General features: G+C 41.8%; 1 protein-coding gene across 7 annotated transcripts in view; it reads left to right on the top strand.

Annotated features, from left to right (window-relative positions):
* cpeb3 (cytoplasmic polyadenylation element binding protein 3) overlaps positions 1-12,705 on the top strand; it is a 55,197-nt gene that overhangs the window by 33,591 nt on the left and 8,901 nt on the right. The window lies entirely within an intron of this gene.

Here is a 12,705-nt window from a genome sequence, read left to right as displayed (position 1 = left end):
GTTTGGGCCACAGACCCGTTTTATAGGTCGCAAATAAATGTGCCTTTTTCCCTTAACAATAATAATAATAATACATTCATATATATATTTTTAACATTTCATAAATTAATAACAAAATTCTAACATTTAGCAAAAGAATGTCATTAAAAAAAAAGAAGAGAGAAGTAGTAGGTAAGTTTCGGAAGTAGTGAGAATAGCCGGGTCCCGGGGGGGACATCAAATGTCTCTTTTGGGTCCCGGGGGGGACATCAAATGTCTCTTTTGGGTCCCGGGGGAGACATCAAATGTCTCCATAAATATTGGCAGTGGTGTAAAGTAACTAAGTACAATTACTTAAGTACTGTACTTAAGTAAAATGTTGAGGTATTTGTATTCTTGAGTATTTTCAATTTCCCGATTTGGACTTTTACGTCTACTCTACTTCTACTTGAGTACTTTCTTCCGCCATGCGCTGGCTGTTATTGGGTGAGTTACAGATGTGGGAATCACATCAAGGGGTCGTCAACCTCTCCCCATAAAACACTCTTCCATGCTTGACCGAATGGAAGATGCTCGTCACTTTCCATCTCGCTCCACATTAAACAAGCATGAAAGTGTTTTGTTTTGGGGTTATTTCTTTTTTTCTCCTTCGGCTATACAGCATGAGTCATGCCGTGGCTCCATCTATAGCAGGGCAGGCAAAGCCCATTCACTATTTTAGAGTATTCGCCTCACAGTATGGGATTAGAGGACAGGTAGAAAGGTGTTACACTCTTGTTTCGTAGTTTTAATCACTTTTAATGAGCCTCATTGGACGTGCATTGAATCGTAATTTTCCCTTAATGTACACTGTCGCCTGTCGTTTGTTTGCCTGCAGGTTTTATAGTTGCCTTGACAAAGGTTATTATCTGAATAAAACACACAATGTATTATATTTGGCCAGAAGAAGAGATGCAGTGATGTTTATTTTGATGTGGTAACATAAGTGCAGTTTCACTGCCTACTAGTTGCCATATCTGTTTTAGGATTTTCATCCTGCCTACCTTCTATTCACTCTCTCTGGCTCATCCGTGATGATGTCACCAGCAGATGAGATGAGTGCTGGTTGTCATGGAGCTGCCAACCTCTCACACACACACACACACACACACACACACACACACACACACACACACTGGCTCCTAATATCACCCAGTCCCAGCGTCACCCCCCCTGGCGATGAGCTCAAAATGTTAGGCAGCTATTTCTGTCGGCCTGTGCGGATGTTGATGGTGGGGGGGGGTGTTATTGTGTTGTGGGCACCAGAGGGATTCAAGCAGGCTGCAGGCTGTTCTAGGCTAATGGGTCAGTATGTGCTCTCGCCTCAATTACCGTGGAAGGAAAAGACCAGTGTTGATTTTGGCAGCAAATCTTGGTTTTAGCTTTATAGTCATAGTCTTTTGAATAGTTTTCATTTAGTTTCAGTTACATTTTAGTCACCTGGAATGTTTTAGTATAATAGTCTAGTTTTTGTCGACTGAATATCATCACTGCGACGCGTTGTGAGCTTGTAGATAGGCTATTTTCAACATGCAACCAAGTGTAAAATTACTAGTCCCTTCCTAACATTTTAGTCTAGTTTTTATTTGGTGACGAAATTGTCGTCAATATATTTACTCTATAATATATATAATATATTTACTCATCGTAGCTTAGTTTATCTAGTTTCCATTTAGTTTTCGTCAGTGAAAAAAGGTAGTCGACGAACATTTTTCACCATAGTATTAGTCGACGAAATAAACACTGGAAGTGACATTCGTTTATACGTCGTGGTACAGCCATGTTGCACAACAAACTATACTGTGAATCAGGCTTAAGCTGTGATCGAGGGGAGGTCTAAACTGTCTGGTTTACGAGGACCCAGACCCAGACAAGCCCCCGTAGCGATGGCGGTATCTACATTAATTTCTACTACCCACGGTTTATCCTTCTGCCCTTGTGTGAGGATTATATCCAATGAGTGACTTCACCCAATTTGAGATGATTAGTGAAGCTTCACGCTGGGCAAGACCTACGCTGTAGAGTGACATTTTTTGGGGGCGGAAGTACCGCTCAAGGAAATGACATTGACGCTTTACAAATCAGTTTAAATTATCCGTGAATGAAACAAGTGTGGTTGAAAGAAATATCATATCCGGGGGACATACATCTGACGGATGTTCCGGCCCGACACTCATTCTAGCTCTGAATTTGCTGCGTAAATACTCGATGCTCCATATTTGTTTTTAGGTGTCTGTGACTCCCTGAATTCGGACCTCAAGCCCACTCCCCACTTCTTTGTGTAAGCCGCTGTCAGCGCAGCTATGCTTTTATTTACATTTAATGACAGAGTTACAACAACCCACTGCAAGCAAGCTTTCCTTCTCTGCGCCCTCTCTCTCTGCTCTCTCCTCTTTCACTTTCTCCCAAATCTTCTGCTCTGTAACTATATCCAGGCTTCTTCTTTGTTTTTACAAGGCTTGCGCGTGTGTGTGTGTGTGTGTGTGTGTGTGTGTGTGTGTGTGTGTGTGTGCGCGTGCATGTGCGCGCAGTATTTAAGGTCTCTTCACGCCACATTTTACTGATAGGGAGTGGGCTGATTTATTTCTTAGAAGTCGGAGCCACTAGGGTCTGTCTGTGCCCTCACCTTTTGCTATGAATCTGTAGACTAGACACGTTGGTCCGTAAGTTTGAGCCGATTAGCCTGGATTTAGTTGTCACTATTAAAACCCAGAGAAAGGTATGCCCTGCAACTGTGCACTGACACAGTTTATGGTGTCATCAAGGACTGGCTTTCATCTGACATTTCTTGTTTTTGATGACGTTGTTACTATATAATAAGGCACAGGGAGACATTTTTTGAGTATAACAATAAATAATACATTGCATTGGGCTTTTCACATGTTAGCGAGGTGTGCCCGACTGCCTGGGCCCATATCACACCTCCTAGAATTATGCAACCGATTAGCAGGCAATATTGAACTCCAATCTGTTCCTCCAGTCTGTTCCTGAACAATGTGGATATTTAATTCATTATGAAATCAGTTGCTCTGCTTTAGCCTTTTGTCATTTTACATGTTGTTGTTGTTTTGCTAAAACGCGATATAGGGAAAGCTTCTTAAACAGATAACTTGGTTATTCTACTCTGATGTAGGTCATGCAGTAGATCAGCCGTCCCAAATGGAACTTTTTCATGTTTCTGGACACATTTTGATCATTAGTAATTGGATGAAGCCATTACATTGTTTTGGATGAGATTGCCTGCACCTGTCGTTTCCTTATCATGAGCGAAGCCGCCGGCCGGCAATTAATATGTGTTGAGCTGCGACGACGACCCCTGTAAGTCGTGTCCTGTATTGTTGTTACTGGCAGAGCACTCGTAAAAGAGACTATGGTCTCAATGTGATTTTACTGGTTAAATAAAGGTTCAATTAAAAAATTAAAACGTGAGGACAGCAGTCTGCCTATCATTTCTCTAACAACCTTCCTTTATCATTGGGGCGCCCGCTGGCCTAGTGGTCCAGGCAAATGCCACATATAGGCTCTGGCCTGACAGCGCGTTGCGTGTTCGAGTCCCGTTCATGACGACCTTTGCTGCGTGTCTCTCCCCTTCTCTCTCTCCCTCTTTCCTGTCCGTCTTCACTGTAACTATCAATAATGCCACAAAAAAAAAAAAAAAAGATTCCTTTATTATTGTTGGAAAACGTTTCCAGTTTATGTATTCCTTCCTCTCTGGACGGTGCTGGGAGCAAGCGAGCGAGCAGCAAAGCCTCCTATAAATCTCAGGCACGAGCCACTGCAGACCCACGCTCTCCTCCCGTGGCGTAAGCTGCACTGCACTGCGCAAGGCTGGCGGAGGAAGAGGCAGAGAGACAGAAGAAACACTAGAGCTGTGGTTTTCAACCAGTGGTCCAGGGACCACCAGTTGTCCTTGAGGGGATTCCCAGGTGGTCCCCAGCTAAATGATGGAGAGTTGGTAACCAAATGGACCCCTAATAGATATCTTAGTTAAATTATTGTTAAATACCTGCATTAGGCTACTTAATTTACAAGAAGTCTACACAATTAGAGCATGTAAAATAATTGTCATTTTGATCAATGTTTTCCTATTTCTCTCCTATGGCACCACAGCAATACAGCATGGAATTGTGGGCAACATCTTATCCAATGACAACAACATAGTCTTTAGTTTTAGGTAAAATCTCATCAAATGGTGGACCGTGGCTTTTGTGCTGAATAAATAATAAGAGTTACAACAACCCACTGCAAGCAAGCTTTCCTTCTCTGCGCCCTCTCTCTCTGCTCTCTCCTCTTTCACTTTCTCCCAAATCTTCTGCTCTGTAACTATATCCAGGCTTCTTCTTTGTTTTTACAAGGCTTGCGCGTGTGTGTGTGTGTGTGTGTGTGTGTGTGTGTGTGTGTGTGTGTGTGCGCGTGCATGTGCGCGCAGTATTTAAGGTCTCTTCACGCCACATTTTACTGATAGGGAGTGGGCTGATTTATTTCTTAGAAGTCGGAGCCACTAGGGTCTGTCTGTGCCCTCACCTTTTGCTATGAATCTGTAGACTAGACACGTTGGTCCGTAAGTTTGAGCCGATTAGCCTGGATTTAGTTGTCACTATTAAAACCCAGAGAAAGGTATGCCCTGCAACTGTGCACTGACACAGTTTATGGTGTCATCAAGGACTGGCTTTCATCTGACATTTCTTGTTTTTGATGACGTTGTTACTATATAATAAGGCACAGGGAGACATTTTTTGAGTATAACAATAAATAATACATTGCATTGGGCTTTTCACATGTTAGCGAGGTGTGCCCGACTGCCTGGGCCCATATCACACCTCCTAGAATTATGCAACCGATTAGCAGGCAATATTGAACTCCAATCTGTTCCTCCAGTCTGTTCCTGAACAATGTGGATATTTAATTCATTATGAAATCAGTTGCTCTGCTTTAGCCTTTTGTCATTTTACATGTTGTTGTTGTTTTGCTAAAACGCGATATAGGGAAAGCTTCTTAAACAGATAACTTGGTTATTCTACTCTGATGTAGGTCATGCAGTAGATCAGCCGTCCCAAATGGAACTTTTTCATGTTTCTGGACACATTTTGATCATTAGTAATTGGATGAAGCCATTACATTGTTTTGGATGAGATTGCCTGCACCTGTCGTTTCCTTATCATGAGCGAAGCCGCCGGCCGGCAATTAATATGTGTTGAGCTGCGACGACGACCCCTGTAAGTCGTGTCCTGTATTGTTGTTACTGGCAGAGCACTCGTAAAAGAGACTATGGTCTCAATGTGATTTTACTGGTTAAATAAAGGTTCAATTAAAAAATTAAAACGTGAGGACAGCAGTCTGCCTATCATTTCTCTAACAACCTTCCTTTATCATTGGGGCGCCCGCTGGCCTAGTGGTCCAGGCAAATGCCACATATAGGCTCTGGCCTGACAGCGCGTTGCGTGTTCGAGTCCCGTTCATGACGACCTTTGCTGCGTGTCTCTCCCCTTCTCTCTCTCCCTCTTTCCTGTCCGTCTTCACTGTAACTATCAATAATGCCACAAAAAAAAAAAAAAAAGATTCCTTTATTATTGTTGGAAAACGTTTCCAGTTTATGTATTCCTTCCTCTCTGGACGGTGCTGGGAGCAAGCGAGCGAGCAGCAAAGCCTCCTATAAATCTCAGGCACGAGCCACTGCAGACCCACGCTCTCCTCCCGTGGCGTAAGCTGCACTGCACTGCGCAAGGCTGGCGGAGGAAGAGGCAGAGAGACAGAAGAAACACTAGAGCTGTGGTTTTCAACCAGTGGTCCAGGGACCACCAGTTGTCCTTGAGGGGATTCCCAGGTGGTCCCCAGCTAAATGATGGAGAGTTGGTAACCAAATGGACCCCTAATAGATATCTTAGTTAAATTATTGTTAAATACCTGCATTAGGCTACTTAATTTACAAGAAGTCTACACAATTAGAGCATGTAAAATAATTGTCATTTTGATCAATGTTTTCCTATTTCTCTCCTATGGCACCACAGCAATACAGCATGGAATTGTGGGCAACATCTTATCCAATGACAACAACATAGTCTTTAGTTTTAGGTAAAATCTCATCAAATGGTGGACCGTGGCTTTTGTGCTGAATAAATAATGGGCCTTGATATGGGGTTGAAAACCAGTGCACCAGAGAATATCAGCATCCCAGAGTCTGTTTTATACATTCAGGTTTAATGGACAGATGACCGTACAAACCGGAGGAACTAAAGTGCATACACAGTAACATAGCCAGTGTTCATTTCACAGTGAAAGTGTACACATATAGCCAATATAAGGGTCCGTTTGCATTAGTCATGTAAATGTTTGGTGCATTTTACTGATACGAGCTTGCCACACGACGTTAGCCATTTCAAGGATTGGCCGATTTTGGTACGTGGATAAATGTTTTTCAGGTTGTGCGGCATAAAAGCAAATGGACACTTAAAGGAATAACTTTATTTTTTTTGCGAGGGGGATTATACACAGCTGGGCATTATATTGATATAATATTTTTATTTTAGACTTGATGGGATTCAATATTTAGATATTTGATATTCATGGGATTTTGGCATGTGATATCTTTCCCTGCATGGTTTTAAATTCTGCATTATAGTGAAGGGGTATATATTAGCACTGCTATTATTTGCCTTTACCCACTTTTCGATTATATAAGCTTTACTGATGACTATTTATATATATTTATATAAAAAACAATATTGTTATGTGTGTGATGTTGTCCATATCGTGCACGCTTCATTTCAGATAGATCAGTTTAGAGAGGCAGGGAACCAAGCAAGACCAGCTGGTCTTGATTAACCCATTAGCCACTGTCAAATGTGTGTATGTGACTGTGTTCTGCAGACATGGCTGCTGGGTCGCAAGACAAATGAACTGACTATAAAGTACTTTATCATAATCGTTATCAATAGTGTGGCATACATGGGCAACTGGCGGCATGGGGGACACATGCAGCCCTCACCTTCAAAACGTGTCGCAATGCAACGCGTTTTGAGCTTGTCAATCTGCTCTTTTTGCTACGGCAGTATATGCAATGTGGCCGCCTGGACTAAGAGTGGAACTGTAATGGCCCTCTCCAGCTTCAAAGTTGCCCACCCCTGGTGTGTGGCACAGACATAGCGATTCAGCTCTAAGATTGATTCACTTTTTCCAATTCTCCAGACTTGGAATAAAAAAAATATTTAAAAAAAACGTCCCCAATTCTGTGGTGATGTGTCATGTGTGGAAGTTGTTTCTATTTTAATGGTTCTGAACCAATTTTAAACAGATTTTCCAGCCAGCATAATCCATGTAGCCTAGAATGGGGCAGGATAATGCACAGACACTATATTACAGGAACAAAGGGGTTCAAGCCAAATTCAGGCTGGTCCGGTGCATCTCAGGAGCAGGACTGGTATTTGTATAGAAGAAGGAAAGCCCTGGAGCAAACTCGGACAATAAAGGCTTTTTTTATTTACAGGGTTCAGGGAAATAACGTGACAACGTTTCGATGTCAATACGTCGTCATCAGGTCATACTATGATGAAGAGGCTACAAATGGCTTATATACAAGTGAGGAACAGGGGCAGGCCCTTCAATTAGCCAATGTCCAAAGCCCAGCAATAATTCATTATTGCTGGCCTTTGGACATATCTTGTGCCATATATGTTGGACATTACTTGTAAGACATGCAGTCTGATGGTGTCATGGGACAAGCCGACGTCCCCCGTTTAATAGTATGTGGGACAAGCAGTGTTGTTTTTGGCAGCAAATTTTGATTTTAGTTTTAGTCATAGTAGGTAGCAGGTAGGACATTAATCGTTATGGCCGCGACATGACCTCCTTGTAGGACTATACGGTCAATCGGTCAACACCAGTGTTGGGAGCACAGAAGTGGAGAGAGACGTGGGAGTTGTGGGAGTTTGAAAAAGCGGCATGCTGTAGCATTCTGGATTGGTTGTAGCATTGGTTTGAGAGAGTATGCAGGCAGAACAGAAATAGATAGTTGCAGCAGTTGGTTGAGCCAGGACATAACTGATGCCTGCCTCAGATAAGGAGCTGTTGGTGAGGAAGGCTCTGATCCGCCAAACGTTTTAAAAACTTGCCGAGACAGATGTGAGTGGCGGATTGTTATGTATGAACAGTGCCATCATCATTTCAATTTGATTTATGTCAATTTAACACTTTAATACTCAGGATTCTGCTGTCTAGTAGAAGTTAGTAGCGGACTAACTAGTAACTATACATACTGTACACATTAGCATTTGAAAGTGGTCACGGTCACAAAACCTATCTTCCTGTTTTCATTCCCTTTCTATTGCTATAATCTCTTGCATGCCGCTCCCATTCCCTCGCATTGCATTGTGGGACTCATTCTGTACCTTTCTAACGTCTTGACGTGCCTCTTCTTCTCTGTCTCTCCCTTGGCTGCCCTGCCTGGGTCATAGAACCCCTTTACTGTGATTTTTACAGACGTAGGGGGACTATGTTAACTTTCCCCCAATGACAAACTGTCTTTTATGCAATCTAGTGACCAGAGGGAGACAGAGGGGTGGGTGGTGGGGGGGGATATAATGGGTGGGGGGATCTATAACGTAAGATAGTGAGGGATATCTATCAGTATAATGAGGGTGTACAGTACACCAGCCTCATTTCCTAAGGCAGGTTTGTGAAAGAGTCGGATTCTCTGTTAGCCAATAAAGCATAAGGGGAGAAATGATTTGGTTATTTAAAGTGGTTCTTTGAAATTAGTTCTGCCTTCTGGCCATAAATTATGTCGTATTATTCTGTGAAGTAATTCCATATTACAGTATTCAGAAACTATTTTTGCCATCTTATGTTCCAAGCCAACCGTTGAACTTGAGAGGTTTCATAAGGCAGCTGGGTGGTTGGGCCTGTAATCGTTAAAGTGTGGTAATGTGGTCTACTTGGTTAGTGTTTCAGAATCATTAACACTCACTGTGTCTGCTGTGAGTGTTGTTTTGTATGGTGGTGGTGGTCGTGGTCGTCATTGTCTCCACCAGGCCGAAGGCATGGGGGGAGAGTATGTTTTGCACTCCGTCCGTGTGTGTGTCCGTGAGCAGCTAATCTCCGGCACCGTTAACCCGGTCGATGCCAAATTTTGCACACACACTCCCTGGATGCCAACGATGAACCTCTGCCCCAAAATTTCCAGAACGGCCTGTTATAGCGCCACCAGGAGGCCGCTTTGTGCAAAACAAGTTTTTGCACAGTGCACCTACAGATTTTGTCCAAACATCGCGCAAATTGGTACACAGTCTCTCTAGTTTAAATAATAATTCAGATTGTATTAATATTAACTCTACTACATACTTTCTTATGCTTACTCAAGTAATTATTTACAAACACTCCTATCCTCCTGGTGGAGACCTGTGCCCAGAAGGGCACTTTTTCTAGTTTTATAATGTTTTCATGCGCTACCTAAAAAAGTACTATAAATACTATATAAAGTATACACATTTCTGTCTGTTCACACCAAGCACTATAATTAATAATTTAAGTAAACATAAAAGGTTCTAACTGTATGGCAGGGTTCACACCACAACTTTAACAAAGATGATGGTGAACAATATAATAACTGTATAGTTGTTATCATTGGCGTGTACAGCCCTTAATAGTCAAGAACCAAACCAAAAAAATTAAAAAGGTAAAATAAAATAAAAATATTGGAAGCGGTTGAACTTCATTATTTGTTTTTAAAAGAGAGAGAGAGAGAGAGAGAGAAAAAATACTTTGTCTTTTTAATCATACCTTTTTGTAAGCTCCAAAGTCTTATGTAATATAACAGGTGCACACTCCAAAACATGCAGATAAAAACACTAGTTGGCACGCACAGCCCTACTACGCTTTCTGATAATTTGTTAAAGTGCACGGCCGTAGTCCGGGATGAGCACATTTATACACACAATGACGAAGGCTTTATAGGCTGCAACATGTCTCGGACTACTGCTGTGTGCACTTTAATAAATCATCAAAATGGCTTATAGCTCGTGGGTGCAGAATTTTGTTTGCATCAGTCTCATTGCTCCTGAACAAACTTCCACCAAACCCTGAGTGTTAAATGAAGTCAAACAGGCTTACGTACGTAAAATATACTCTCTGGTGTTATTAGAAAGAAGACAAAATGTCAGGTTACATCTTTAAAGGTCTTTAAATAAATACTTTCTGAGACGTCTATGGGAAAAAATGAATGGGAAATTCTCTTCCGAGCCGCTCGCCATTCTGGTGTGGAAGCATTCTGAGGGGCCTCTCTCTCACATCACTGTAACGTGTGACCAGTGGTCGAAAGTACATTTACTTAAGTACTGTATAATTTAATAATTTTGAGGTATTTGTACTGTTAGTATATCCAATCTCCAATAGTTGTACTCCACTACATCTCAGATCCAAATATATTGTACTTTTACTCCACTACATTTATTTGAAAACCTGACGTTACTAGTTACTTTACAGATTTGGATAATTATTACAAAACATACATTACCCGCTTAAGCCCTGTGTACATTTTGGCCACTACTCAAGTGCATGTTGAATTCTGGACTTTAACTTGTAACACATAACAACATAACACGTGACATGTGACACATAGCACACAGTGAGAGGCACACTCACACAAGTTGTATTACTATACTTTATACTATAAATGCCATGTTTAAACCTGAACCTAAGGTGAAGGAAGCGCACCACAAATAGTGACCAGGTTTGATTGAGGGGCTGCCATTGTGCAGCCTACAGCTTTTCACCAGAGGAGAAAAACGGATTTTTTTTTTTTTTTTATCCAAAATGGGTTAATAGCACAGGCAGATTCTTCACATACGAGAGCATGTCTGGAATAAATGTCAGAGCTGAAATCAACATGCAAATATGAAATAAATGCCTAAACATGTAGCTAGGTGTAATGTTAGAGACCACGTGAAAGTGAACCTTTCAAGCTTGATTTCTCAACTCGCTGTTTTATGCAAGACATTACTCTATAAGCCATATCTCTAAAGCTGGTGCGTCAAACTAAACAACCAATATGTCAATTTGAAGCTTTGATTCCCTGCTATCATATTATGACATGGAAAAATAAAACAAAATCCAATGACTTTAGCACCGGTAACAATTAGCTACAGTATTATAGAAGCTCACACACAACACGTCGACAACACCAGCACACAACTACGTACATAATAGGCTACAGTACATCAAGCATACCAACCTAACCTCTGAATGCCGAATCCTTTTCCTAAATCCAACCTGAATTTTCTGCTAATTGTAAGCTCTAAAACTCTTAACTCCAACAACCTTTTAAACCATAAAGGAACCATCTCTCTTATGATGAGTCTGAGGAGGACCATGAGGAACCTCACAATGTCCATTTATCAAATTCTACTACTTGCTAGTAGTCATACCATGCAGACAGGCGTTGTATGTTGACTACTAGACGTATACAGTTTCCACAAATGGTAGATATGATGCTGTTTAGATACAGTATATCAAGGTTCATAGTGTATCATACTGTAGGTTTTATGACATAGCTTAGTTTATTTATTGGCATTCTGACCATTTATACAATCATTTACTCTGATCTTGAACTTTGTAAGTGACTCTGGATAAGAGTCTCTGCTAAATGCTTAAAGTGTAATTGGTCTGGACACATTCATAGTTCATACTCCAGACATATCCACATACCACAGTTGGCTGTGTCTGCCGAGTCAGGCTTTTCCCCTTGTCTGTAGTAGTTCTACTCCTGGGAGATCAACAAGACAGTTACACATTCCTCTTTGCCATTTTCACTTTGTTGCATATAGGGTATATATGTGTAGCCTATAAGTATGCAGGTGACCGAGAGTAGAGCTGGTCTCAAAATCTCGCGGGAAGCTTTGAACAAAGTGAGCATAAGCTGGAGGAGAGAGAGAGAGAGAGAGACACCGGCCTCTTCTTTTCCCAAGTGGGCAAATTGTGCGGCGCACATGTGCACACACGTATGCATTCCACAGCTCATATTCCTTTAGCACTCGTGAGCGGGCCACGAGTTGTTGCCAGAGTTCTGCTAGCCTCATCAGTCAGCACAGCTGTGTGTGTGCGTGTGTGTGTGTGTGTGTGTGTGTGCTGTGATATGATAGGCCTATAGCATTTTTGCTATGGGTCATGGGCCTGTTCCCCTGACCGTATTTTCATTCTCTCTGGTCTTTTGTTTCATGCATCCAAGTAAGTTTGACTGGTTAGCTCATTCGGTCTAGCCAAAATGTATCACTATCACTTCCTTACTGTTATTCAAAACCCACCTGTGGAGAAATGTGACGAATGCAGTCTTTCAAGTTAGTTTTTCATTTTATAAAATAAATATTTATGCGATCTCCACTGGGAACAGGTCTCTCTTTTGTAATGATACATATTTTAATGGTGCTCAGAGACTCTCCTATAATTCCCCCCCTTCCGTGCCAGAGACATTACTTACATTAATATCCACTTGACCCAGCTTTGGCAAAGATTTGGCGGTGGGGGCGTTATGCTGTTCAATTTCGCATGGTTCTCTTTTTGATGTTAGTCGGTATGCTGTGTCAGCACAGGCTGCAAGGTACTCGCTGTACCGACCGCGAGGATGATGTGTCACATGGAAGCTTGCGGGGCAAGTCGAGCAAGAAAAGAAAAAAAAATTAAAAGCAGGACTCGCACGCA

This window comes from Protomyctophum parallelum, assembly GCF_964188405.1.
Source record: "Protomyctophum parallelum genome assembly, chromosome: 10".
NCBI classification, from domain to species: domain Eukaryota; kingdom Metazoa; phylum Chordata; class Actinopteri; order Myctophiformes; family Myctophidae; genus Protomyctophum; species Protomyctophum parallelum.
This window is presented reverse-complemented; position numbering and strand designations above follow the sequence as displayed.